At 45.2% G+C, this 12285-nt stretch overlaps 1 protein-coding gene across 2 annotated transcripts in view; it reads left to right on the top strand.

Moving 5' to 3' along the window:
• The window catches only part of LOC144770383 (uncharacterized), a 720823-nt gene that overhangs the window by 474535 nt on the left and 234003 nt on the right, over positions 1–12285 (top strand). The window lies entirely within an intron of this gene.

Consider the following 12285-nt stretch of genomic DNA (forward strand, 5'->3'; position numbering starts at 1 on the left):
ATAGGGGATGCCCCAAAAAGTGGGCCCGCATTTGGGGACCATGGAACGCCAACCGTGGCAATATATGCGAGCCAGTGCAAGAAGACATAATCTCTCATGTTATTGAATAAGAGAATGGGCCGGAAGGGGAACCGTGTATTTCGCATTTTGTCGCAGGGATTCCGTTCTCATACAGAACTGTGCATAGAGACTTGGAACCTCAGTGAATTAGAGTGTGCCAAACCTCACCTTAGTACCCAAAATCCCCTACCAGACTAGCTACAGTGTCTCATTGGTTATTACAAACTCCCAATGTTTAGACAAACCAGAACATGGACACCTCAGGTAACGTGGAACACATGAACACTCTTTCGTTATACAATCATTTCAATCCAGAACAAGGAGTAAATGAGGACACGTGCACATTTGAAATGTTTATTTTCTAATGCAGTGTTCTCAAACGCAGTATTTTAGCTAATACAAACAAACATATTATAAGAAACAAAGTAATCAGCATAGTTACTAGTCCATAGAATACAAAAGGTGAAAGCATGTTAAAATGCTAAAGCGAAAAAGGTTAAACAACACCTAATTCCCAACCTCCCTAGCTAGTATATTATATTATATCTAAGAAGGTCTCTTTGGGTTTTAGCAGGGCGGCCCCATACCTCAGATCCTAGTGGTAAGGGATCACATCATCTTCCACCAGCTCTCTGCATGGGAAGCACCATCAAAATGTGTGTGCATGCTCTGTGCAATGCAATATAAACGCGCCTAAAGTCAGAACTTGGCCGCAGCTGCATGTATGTTATGTCTAAGAACGTGCGAAGATCAGACCTTATAACAACTACTGTGTTGAGATATCCTTGAAGGTTTCAGCACTCATTGTAAAGACACAGCTCACCAAGCAAAGCTGATATCAGAGCAATAACATATTCTTGTGTGGAGCAAAACATTCTACTAGGCTCAAAGCTAAAGGAACAATTACGTGTCGTGTGCAGAAACAGCAAAAAGGTAAAATGGCGTTTAAACTCCTAATAAGCTCATGCTAACTTAACACAGTGTGTAGGCAAAGCATATCTACATGACAATATAGTCCACTTAATAGATATGCTTTGTTTTGCTTTAGCACTGTAAACAACACTGAATAGCTCAAGAAATGCAATACCTGAATATATGTATGTAAAGTAATGCTGACAAAATGTGATTCTATGACCAGCACCGATTGTGATTTGTTGGAAAATAAAAACACATTAAAAAAAATAATAAATTGGGCCAGAGCCCGGCTTATCTATGAAGTGCTTCCATTGGTCCTGATCCAATGCTTTCTTCAACTCCTTTTCTGATACCACACACTGTGTGAATAAACATACCTTTTCATGAAACAATTGTTCACAATCTAGATTTCTCTCATCATCCTTATTCAGATTATTACACTCTACTAATCTGGACAATCTGCAGCTTTATTCTTTATACCAGGAATGTACTCCACATCAAATGTTAACTCCTGCAGATTGATCACCTCGCATCTTTTCCTAATGGATATAGCATCTAAACCTTTCTTTGTGAAAATCTCCCTCAGTGTTCTGTTTTCAGTCCATACTTTGAATTGTTTGCTACACAAAAAAGTCCTAAACTAGTTCAGTGCCCAAAGCACAGCTAAGACCTCCTTCTCTGTGACTGAATAATTACATTCTGACCCATGTAGCAATCTAGAGGCAAAAACTATAGTCACTCCTGACTCTTCCCTACACTCATTTGTTTGCATCAGGACTGTGCCCACTCCTTCAGAATTTGTATCAGCAGTCACCATCACACCATGTCAAGGCAAAAAAGCTTTTAACTTAGATGTAGCACTCAAAGAACTTTTGATGTCATTAAATTCATCTTCACAACCTCTGCTCCACTCAAACACCCCCATGTTTTTTAAAAGACTTCTCATATTGAACATCCTTTTTACCATGTTGTGAATGAATTTGCTATCTACTCCAAACATGCCTAAGAAAGAGCATAATTCATCCTTATTCTTTGGTGAAGACATCATTAACAAGGCATCAATTAACTCCTTTTTCTGGTTCAACTTCCTCAGCCATCATGTGGTACCCTTAGTTATCAATTTCATTGCACCTGAATTTGCACTTTTATCACTTCACTGTTGACCCATACTTCCTGAACTTCTTGAAAACCAAACTAACCCTTTCATCATGCTCTTTCATATCCTTTCCACAAATAAACATGCCGTCCTGATAGAAGAACACCCCAGGAATGGACATCAACATAGCTCTCTGGAAGACAGAGGCGGTGTTTAGTAATCTGAACGCTATGCGTTTGAATTTATATGACCCAATGGGTGTGAAAAAAGCTGTGTGATCTTTAGATTCCTGATGTAGCCGTACATGGTGGTTCACTTATGCCAAATCCAGGCTAAATAAGATCTTGGCACTAGCCAAATTGATCATACTTTTCTAGATATTTGGGAGTGGGGATCTATCCACTATACTGCTTCAAAGTTCTCAAGTCCACACATAGCCATATCTTGCCATCAGCCTTGCAAACTCCCACAACAGGAGCAAGCCACTCTGTTTACTTAACTGGTTCTATAACGCCAGTGATAAACACATTTTCAATGTACCTGTTTGACATCAACCTGTGCACTCAAAGGTAGTTTCTCACACTTGATCCCACAGGGGCACCTTCCTTCAATGTAATCTTGTGTACGTAAGTTTTTAGGTACCTATGTTCTCTCCCAAAAACCTCTGGTAACTCCTTTTCAGAGGACATGGGTTCATCCACTAATTGTATCTGAACCGGGTGATAGACATTTAGATCTAAGAACACTTCCAACTCTCTTTGCACAGGCCATATACTCTTGCTGAGTGCATATACTTTGAACTCAGCGTATCTACTTTTATACTCACACTCTCCATGAAAATATCTCCTCTTCTAATTGGCTGATCCCCTTATGCTCTGAAACGGATATCCATTTTGTTCAAATTTAGCCTCCCACTATACATTCTGCTGAGTTTTGGCTGTGATAAAATGGTTAACCATGAACTGGTATCTCTACCTCAGTACCCTCAATACATACCACATCTTTTGGATTACCAGTATCACCATTCCCCATCTGAGGTATGATTACATTACATACCTCAACGACAATTGTATTGCCTTTTCTGTCAGTTTTACTACTTCTACTACACACCATATAGTGCCCTTCTATTGCCACATTTATGGCAAGTCACTTTCAAGACTAGACAATCATTTTCATTGGCCACATGACCAATCTGGCCATACCTCAAACACTGGCCTTTGAAACCACTATTTGTCCCTCTTGAGACCACCTTATCCATTTCCCTTATGGCATTAACCAACTCTTTCCCTTCTGTGTCTTGCTTCATGTCTTTCTTGATTTCATTCACACAGAAAATGAGTTCTACCTGCTCTGCTACTAAAAGAACTTTGATAAGTGGAGACTTATCCTTTAGCCACATAGCTCCCGTAACCCTTTCAGTATTACATGTGAGCAGAAACAGATCTCTTATACGTTCATCATGTAATCCTCCAAACTTCCAGGTAGCTACAACTTCCTCATTGCTGAATTTTACTCTTCTATGGTTTGCCCACTGTCTGTGTTTTTTCCCCCAAATGTTACAGTTCCAGGATTGCACTGATCTTCTGTTTATAAGAACATATAGCCTCTTAATGCAAATCTCAAGTGTACTCAAACTTCAAAATATATAACTTTGTTTATGAACCTCTATTCGGCTGCATAGTTGTTTGAAAACCTTTTTTCACTTTCCATAATGTGGCATGGGTTCACCAGGTTGAGACATGAGAAATGAAGGTGGAATAATATTTTGCATTTTCTTCACTGAAGACCTCCAACCATAAACACCATACTATATGGAGAACTTGAAATGCTATGAGATCCACCCAATGCACCTATGACAATACCATCAACTTAATCCACAGAAATGTCAAGTGCATTTAGGGTGGATCCACGAGAAATAAGGGTGTGTGGATCATCGTATCAGTCAATTATAGAGCTAGGATCTCTGTGCTGTGAAGTGTTAAGGCTATATATAGAATCTAAGCTGAATCTTCAAGAAGCAGTGGTGAGTATCTTATTGTGTAGTGAACAATGGTGTGTGGATCACCATGAGGAATGTGCCAGGCTTATGAGTCACAGGTCAATGCTAACCAAATCTCATGAATATTTGTTCCAAATTAGTTCTAATCAGTGGCGGCTAGAAATAACTATACTCCTCCCTCTGGTGTGCCATTTCTCTCCCCAATCAGCGCCCTAGAGCAGCTAAGGGAAGAAAGGGAAGGACTTTCTTACTGCTCAGTGGAACACCAAGACCAATCCTGGAGCTGCTCTCATCCTGAAAACATGAAAGCAGCTCCAGAATTGATGGGAGCATGCTAACTGCGCTCATTTTGAAGCAGGGGCCTGTGTGAGCAATCCAACGGCTGTTTCACAACATAGGATTGCTGGGTCTACAGTACACATGTCGGACTATCCATATCAAACCAGCTGGCCAACCTGACATGCGCACTGCAGGGGCAGTTGTAATCCTACAATCTCAGGATTCAGCCACTCCTCCTGTACTCACACTGTGGCTTATAAGTAAAATGGTATTGACATTCTATTTTACTCATTTTTGTGTGCCTGCTGCACTCACAGCAGGCGGGGCAACGCTCCTCTGTTCTTTTCTCTTTTCCACACTGTGGAATTACTACTTGCAGTACACCATGAACTTCAAAGTTGAGTTTAACTGGCTCTGAAGGACCACAGCGCGATCACAGGTAATGGTACGTCTTTGCAACTAAAATACAATCCAGGCATTCACCAGTAAAATAATCCTAATAACTACTGAAATCTCAAGACTAGGAAAACAACTTTAACAGTTCAAAAATATTATTCTCCAAGGTGACTCTCAGGTTTACTATAAACACGTCAAGTACAGCACCTCTTTGCTCCATTAGTGCACCAGACATGGAGACAGACCACACTTTTGCTGCACTTTGCCTCTTAAACTACAGGTTCATTGTTGTGCAGATTGTTTATTCTCCTACTTTGTCCTTTACCAGATGTGTTAGGATGTGTCCCTCATCAAGTACTTATCCCATTCTCACCGTCAGGGAGAAATCGAATAAAACTGGGTAAACAGCTCCAAGTGGATTAAAGAAGTCTTTATTATTAAGTCACCGAAACCACAGCCAGGGAAGCAAGGGAAGCAAGCTCTTAAGTTTAACTCCAGCCTAACACATTTTAAGTGTAAACACTCTAGAATGGATAAGAACAAGGAAAGGGAATTAAACCACATTGAGTGGAAAGGGGGAAGTACACATATGTGGATGGAAAATGCTACAAAAAAAAAACAAATATGAGAAAACCAGGAACGATTGGAAAACATGACTCAGGGAATTAACCTAAAGTGTCTCTCTGTCCAAAAACATGTGCAAGGGTCCTGGATCTATTTGCTCTTGACAGCTGTGTAGGCCATAGCCAACAGGTTCCCTGTCTTTACTAGAACTGCTATTTCCCAAAGGAAGTTTGAGAACATTTCCATGCATATTGCTGATATTTCGCCACTGTTCGATGATCTTGATGTTTTCTGTGAATGCAAGAGTCCATAGGTTATAGTAGCCCCCAGTGTGATCTCAATCACTCACGCAGGCATATGTGGTGAAGATGTGGTGTAGCTCAGTGGTTCTAGTAGATCTACTCCCTTCAGTAAGTTTCTGGTCACCAGCTAGTGTCTGTGCTCTCATTTCAAGGATGGATCTCGCCCAGAGATCATGTGTAGGTAATTTTGAGAAATTACTGTTCCCGATACCAGCTGATGGAGTCCTGGATTTTAAGAATCCCTGATGGCAATGTAATCATCAACACACAAGTAGCCATCTACCTTGCCATTCAAGTTATTGCCTCGCTAATGCCCATGGGTCACATATTCACGGAGGGACTGAGAACTCAAACCAGCCCTGTCAATTAAGGGGGGTGGAGGGGTATGTTGGTGGGAAACACTGTAGATGCTTTTGTTACAGAGGGCAGATATTGCAACACTGCTGCAAAACTGGCCCCTAGTAACAAAAGCGACCCCCACTGCTCTAGAACCGGCCTCCACCCTTCCGGCCTACTGGGAAAACACCCAGTGCCCGATACAGCCAGTCTGGCCCTGCACATATCCACCATCCTTTAACAATCTGACTACCATTCATCATGTTTTCCTTAGTCAGGGCTTAAGCAAATGCATCACCACCCACAAGGTGATCCACCAAAACAAAAGCGAACACACGGCCTTCCTGGTTGGACTAGATGCATCAGCTAGAACTTGCCTCTGCCTATGTCCATTTGGAAGTACCAACGACGAAGAACATTATAAACTCACACGTAGAATCAAATGGATAGCTGTGTCCGAAGGGAAGATGGAAATCAAGTTGGGTTGGATGGTGTTCTATGCCCCAAAAGCTGGCAATCCTCTCATGCTCATCCGAACCGTCTTCTGGCCTGTGTGCACTCCTCCAAGGGAAAACCTCCGATTGCAACGAAACATACCAGCACCCATACGTTAGGCCCAGTAGCAGAGATCAGGAAAAGCACACAGCAATTAAGGGTCAAACATAGGACATGGAACACCACCTATTCAAAGGAGCAGCTAAGACCAGCACCCAGGGAACACAAACAACTGGCATGGGAGCATTGAAAGAAAGCCCAAGTCGATCTAAATATTCGACCTGACAGAGGCGAAGAAACATCTGTAATTTCAGCAATATCTCAATTCCATATGCCACGGGGACAGAAGCAGAGGAAACTGTGTTCAAGCAGGGGAATGGTTCGCAAGTCAAATCTCTTTACTCCGAACTTCAGGACAAACCCTTCTCTATCTATTCAGTTCCCAAGAGGGACGTATAAGTAAATGATGCTGCTATGAAAGCACCACCAAAGGAATATTTGGCTCCGAGCGAATCTGCAATCTGCAAAGTCCTAAAGAAGATCACAAAGGAGAGTGCCCCGGGACCTAATGGTCTCCCCCAGTCTTTATTAAAAGAAAACATGCAGTATTGGGCCTCGATATTGGCACCAAGGTGTGCCACGTACAGGCTCCTCAAAGATGTCCCGGATTCATGGTGAGGATCACTTCTTCAGCCCATCTTCAAGAAGGGGTCCATTACTGACACTAGAAATTATCAGCTAACAGCACTGATGGGCATCAAGCGCAAAGCCTACGCCAGCATACAGATCCAGGAGCTAGTCCAATGAGCCAGCTGATAAGGCTAAACGGGGTTTCATGAAGGAGGGTCAACAGTGGCAATATCATTGTAATTCCATACCTTGCCATCAAGCATTAACTTACACATCTGTCTGTGTTTTTGCCTGTTTGATTGACTACATGGCCGCTTTTGACAGAGTTGCCTGGAACATCTAATGGCAGAAGCTAGAGAGGTAGAACATCTGTTGTAAACTGCTATGAGCTATCATGTCTCTCTACACCAGGACCTGGGTACAAGTGAAACTCATGGGGGAGACAGCGCTGCTAAGATTGACGGCCAAATCAGTGCTGAATGCTGGCCCCACTGTTATTCAACCTCTTTTGGCTGGGCCTTATCTGGCGCGGCACTAGTCATTCCAAGACTCAGTGATAGGAGAATCCAACTCATGCAGTATGTGCATGACTTAGTGCTGTTAGATCATACAAAAATCGGCCTGCAAAAAGCCCTCAATGCCCTGAATACCTACAATCTTAGGAATGAGCTTGTGGCCAATGGGAGTAAAAGGAAAGTAGTGATCTTTAGTAAATACTCCAAGAAGAGGGCCTCTAGGTGGTGGCTTGGGCCACAGAGGCTAGATTGTGCTCTACAACATAACTATCTGGGAGCATGGCTTTGCAAAATCAGCAAAACGTCTCAGTACCTACACAAAACGACAAAGCAAAGCAAGAATGGTTTCATATGCCCTGTGTAAATGAAATACCACCATCTATAGTCCAACGTCCATCGCCATTCAAAGGGTGGTTTGCGCCAAACTGCTCCAATCGGTTAATTATGCACAGTAAGCTTCCCGAGCTAAGTTGGCTGCCGAGATAGAAAAGACTCAGTGCACAGCCTATAAGAAGTTACTCCGACGCTCTTCTCACACAAGGAACACATTGATCAAGTTGGAATTTGGGCTTGTTCAGCAAAAATTCAAAAACATGGCAGCCCTGGAAAAATACTACTTCCAGACAATGGCCATGCCCTCCAACACTATGAAAGCTCTAATAAAAACAATTCTGACAAATGCTGGTCCATGATCCATAATCAAATCCTCAATAAGAAAACATCTGTCCCTCCGCTCACGAGGATTGGACATAGAAGCCTTCCTAGCTAAGTCCACATCCGTACCAGCACCACAATTGTACAACTCTGCCAAACCACATCTTCAACAGGCAGTGGGAAAACATGCTCTAAATCAAATGTATCATTGAAAACAATGGGGTAGACCCAATAAGTCAAAGCACCTGGGTAATAGTATATATAAGAAAGTGGTCCTAGACAAGAGTACCAAAAGTCAATTGATGTAAATCTTAGTTTTTCAAAAAACAGATTGAATCTGATACCAAAAGGAGATGTATTGCTTGCATATTATGCTATGAATGCAATGTAACCAACACAACAAAGAAAAACATTTGTATCGCAATTTTATTTACACATTCATAAAATGAAAAGAGGATAGAAAAGGGGTGCTCAAGTGATAAAGAAGGAAACAAGATTTACAGTAATTCTATACAACATAAGAGCAATTTGAATTGCACAAGCAAAGCCTACCTATACAATTCTATGTACATTATTTCACGAGGGGAGGGGAAAAATGGTATAGGTTTTAAAAATATAAAAGGGGGGGGCGTAATCGTCGACGTTTCGGCCCTGGCGCAATACGGGAAATTCACGACCTCTGCTGCGGGTCTTCTTCAGGACGTGAGGAGGGCAAGGGTACAGGGGGGGAGGGGGGGAGGGAGGGGGGGAGGGAGCACCAAAAGTATTTTGTTGAGGTGTGTCAGGCCAGATCCGTTGGGTGGGCCACCTCTGACTGGTGAGTCCGTTGTGTTTCAATCAGAAGAGAAGATTTAATAGAATAGCGCGATGAGTCGTTCCTGGTCAGATGATACGATCGACACAATGCTGGTTGTTCAAGGAAGGAGCACTGTTTAGAGGACCTTGTGTCCGGTCGTTAGATATTTGATCATTCCTCCGGGGGCTTCTATTAAGAAACGAAAAAACACACTCCAACCGAGTCAGTTTACGCGGTATTGCAAGGAGTTCAAGGCACGTCCCTAATTGACTTTTGGTACTCTTGTCTAGGACCACTTTCTTATATATACTAAATCAAATGTAATCAGCTAGATTAGTGCTGCTTCCACTCAGAGAATTGAATCCAACCTGGGGAACCCTTGAAAACATCACTTGATGCAGACTGTGCAATTATAGAAGAGAATCTCTCGCACATATACTTCTCTGCAGTTCGACGTTGTTACATGCCTGCCAAACCCTATTGAGGCCATTTTTCTACAACAGGGCATCCATTCGGTCAAAGAGGATGTCCCTCTTTTATGCACAGTGGCGTAGCTAGAGGGGGGCAAGGGGTAGTACGCCCTGGGTGGCACTGTTTCTAGGGGTGACCGAGGTGAGTAAGTTGTGTCTGTTGACTAACACTGTGATGTCTCAGATCATGGCCCTGGCAGAAAGACACAGAGAGACACAGATAGGCATGCAGCATGAGTGGTAGTGGCCAGCAACTAACCAACCACACCCAGGACCCTGGGCTCTTTCTTTCCCAATACACGTTCTGGCTGAGCATACGCTGGGCCAGCCTATTATCACCACGTTGTGGGGTCTACTCGGGTAGCACCCCTCGCACCAGTGGCAGAGTGGGCCAGCCCACAGGGGACAACATTACATTCCTCCTTTACCCAAAGAACAAAACCATTATAGGGCATTGAGAACCTAAGCAACAACTGTAAACATCAATTTCTAACAAACAGTGTACTCATGGTACAGTCTTACTTGGTCTGCAGGGGTTCTCCTGTCCCCAGCCCGCAGGGGGGTCGACAGCAGGCCACAAAGTCCAGATACTTTTGAGGCTGCTTGAGGTAGGGCCACCGGCTGTACCGACTCTGGCTGTTTCTGGCAAGAGGGGTCGGAGACACCTCAGCCTGGCAATCAGTGTCTCGCGCTGGCTGACCGCTTCAAAGGTCCTGGGTCTTTTCTGGAGCAGGGGTGTTTCTGTCAACTTCCACGCTGATGGTTGCATGACGGTCACTATTTCCTTCGGACCTAGGAGGACTGTGTAGTTCCGCCTCTCCGGGCTCGTCGGGTAGGGGAAACTCTTCTGCGTCATCGTCCGGGACCCTCTTGAAGACGATACATTGAGGGTTACACTTTCATGTCCTCGTGATGCCGACACCATTGTGCCTTTGACTTCGGTCACAGCCCACGGATCCAGCTCAAACGGCATCCTGAACTTTCCGCAGGGGTGGCTGTCTCGCACGAGCACTCGATCGCCAATAGCGATCGGGCTCTCCCTTGCATGCCTCCACCGAGATGCTTCTTGGTTGGTCTTCGTCCGCCGTGCTAGTGACTTGTTCGGCGGGTTCGGGGACTCGGCCCACAACTGATGGTGCAGGAGGGTGTCGGTCACCGCTCGACTAAAATACAAGCTCCTCAGAGAGATGCCGGTGGAGCAGTGAGGTGTGAGGCTGTATTCACGAAGAAACTGGTACAGCGCTTGTTCCAAGATGTGGCCGTCGGCTAGAGCTATTTGGATCATTTTGTTTAATGTCCGCATCAGCTGCTCCTTTTCTCCATTCGCCTGGGGCCACCTGGGGGTCACCCGGCGGTGCTTGATCCGATGGGACGAGAGGTATTCTGATAGTTCTGCGCTGCTGAATGGCGGGCCGCTGTCTGTTCAGAGCTCTCCAATTAGGCCGTGACTTTGCTCCGGAGACGGTTCTTGGACTTCACAATTCCCTGGTGCGCTCCATGTGCGAGGAGGGTGGCCTGGAGGGTCAGGTGCTCTGGTAGGACAAGGCGAGGACCTCTCAGGAGGCAGCCATTGGTGGACACGGACAACTCGTTGCGCACCTGCTGGAGGGCTTTCAACGTGGCCTGGGCTTCGATCGTGCGAAACGGTGTCGGGTTTTGTAATGGCCTCCAGTCTCCTGATGTGACCGCCTGGATAGCAATTTGAAGGCAGTCGTCCTCTCTTGTGGCTTGCATGACTTCCTCCAGCGAGAAGGGGAGCGGTCTGGACCGTTCAATGATCATTCGCACGTAGTCTTCGGTTGCTGCCGCTTCTGGCTCGGTGACCGGTCTAGTGTGCCTGGATAAGAAGTCTGCTGGATTGCGGGTGCCTGGTCTGTACTCTACAGTGAACTGGAATTCTTGGAGTTGAAACACCCACTTCTCTATCCACGGGGGAGGGCGTGACGAAGAACCCTGAAAGAGTACAATGAGGGGTTTGTGGTCGGTCACAACCGTAAAGGGGTGCCCGTACAGGGTGATGTGGAAGTGGCGGCAGCCCCACAGAATCGCGATAGCTTCCTTCTCAATTTGAGAGTAGCATTGCTCCGTGGGCGTGAGAGTCCTGCTGGCGTAGGCAACAGGGGGCCATTCTCTGCAGGTCTGTTGTTGGGCCAAGACTGCTCCTAAGCCCGTGGGGCTGGCATCCACACCCAGCTGGGACTCATTTCGGGGGTCAAAGTATACCAGCGTCGTGTCAGCTGATAGGGCAGCTTTCGTGAGGCGGAATACCTCCTCCTGCTCTGCTTCCAGCATCCAGTGGCTGGTGGTCTTGTTGAGGTCTCGGAGGGGTCCGGTCAGGTCAGACAGATTTTTGATAAAACGTCTACAATATGTGACCATGCCCAGGAAGCTGTGGACACCGGACACTGACGTCGGTGCGGGGGGATTTTGTATGTCTTTTACTTTGTCATTGTCGGGGCCAATGCCCTTGTCAGAGAAGCGATAGCCAAAAAAGCTGATGTCCCTTCTCAAGAACTCACACTTTTAGTGGTGGAGGATGAGTCCGCTGTCTCGGATGCGGGAGAACATGGCATGTAGGCGTTGGATATGTACCTCTAGTGTAGGTGCGTGCACCAGAATATCATCGCTTACATTGAATTCTCCTTCCAGCCCTTGGAGGACATTTTTGACTATGTTTTGGAACACTTCGGCTGTGCTGGAGATTCCGAAGTTGAGGCGAGTGTAGCTCCAGAGTCCTGAGTGGGTGGTAATGGGGCTGAGTCCAGATGGCGGGGAATC

This window comes from Lissotriton helveticus, chromosome 7 (genome assembly GCF_964261635.1).
Source record: "Lissotriton helveticus chromosome 7, aLisHel1.1, whole genome shotgun sequence".
In the NCBI taxonomy this organism is placed as follows: domain Eukaryota; kingdom Metazoa; phylum Chordata; class Amphibia; order Caudata; family Salamandridae; genus Lissotriton; species Lissotriton helveticus.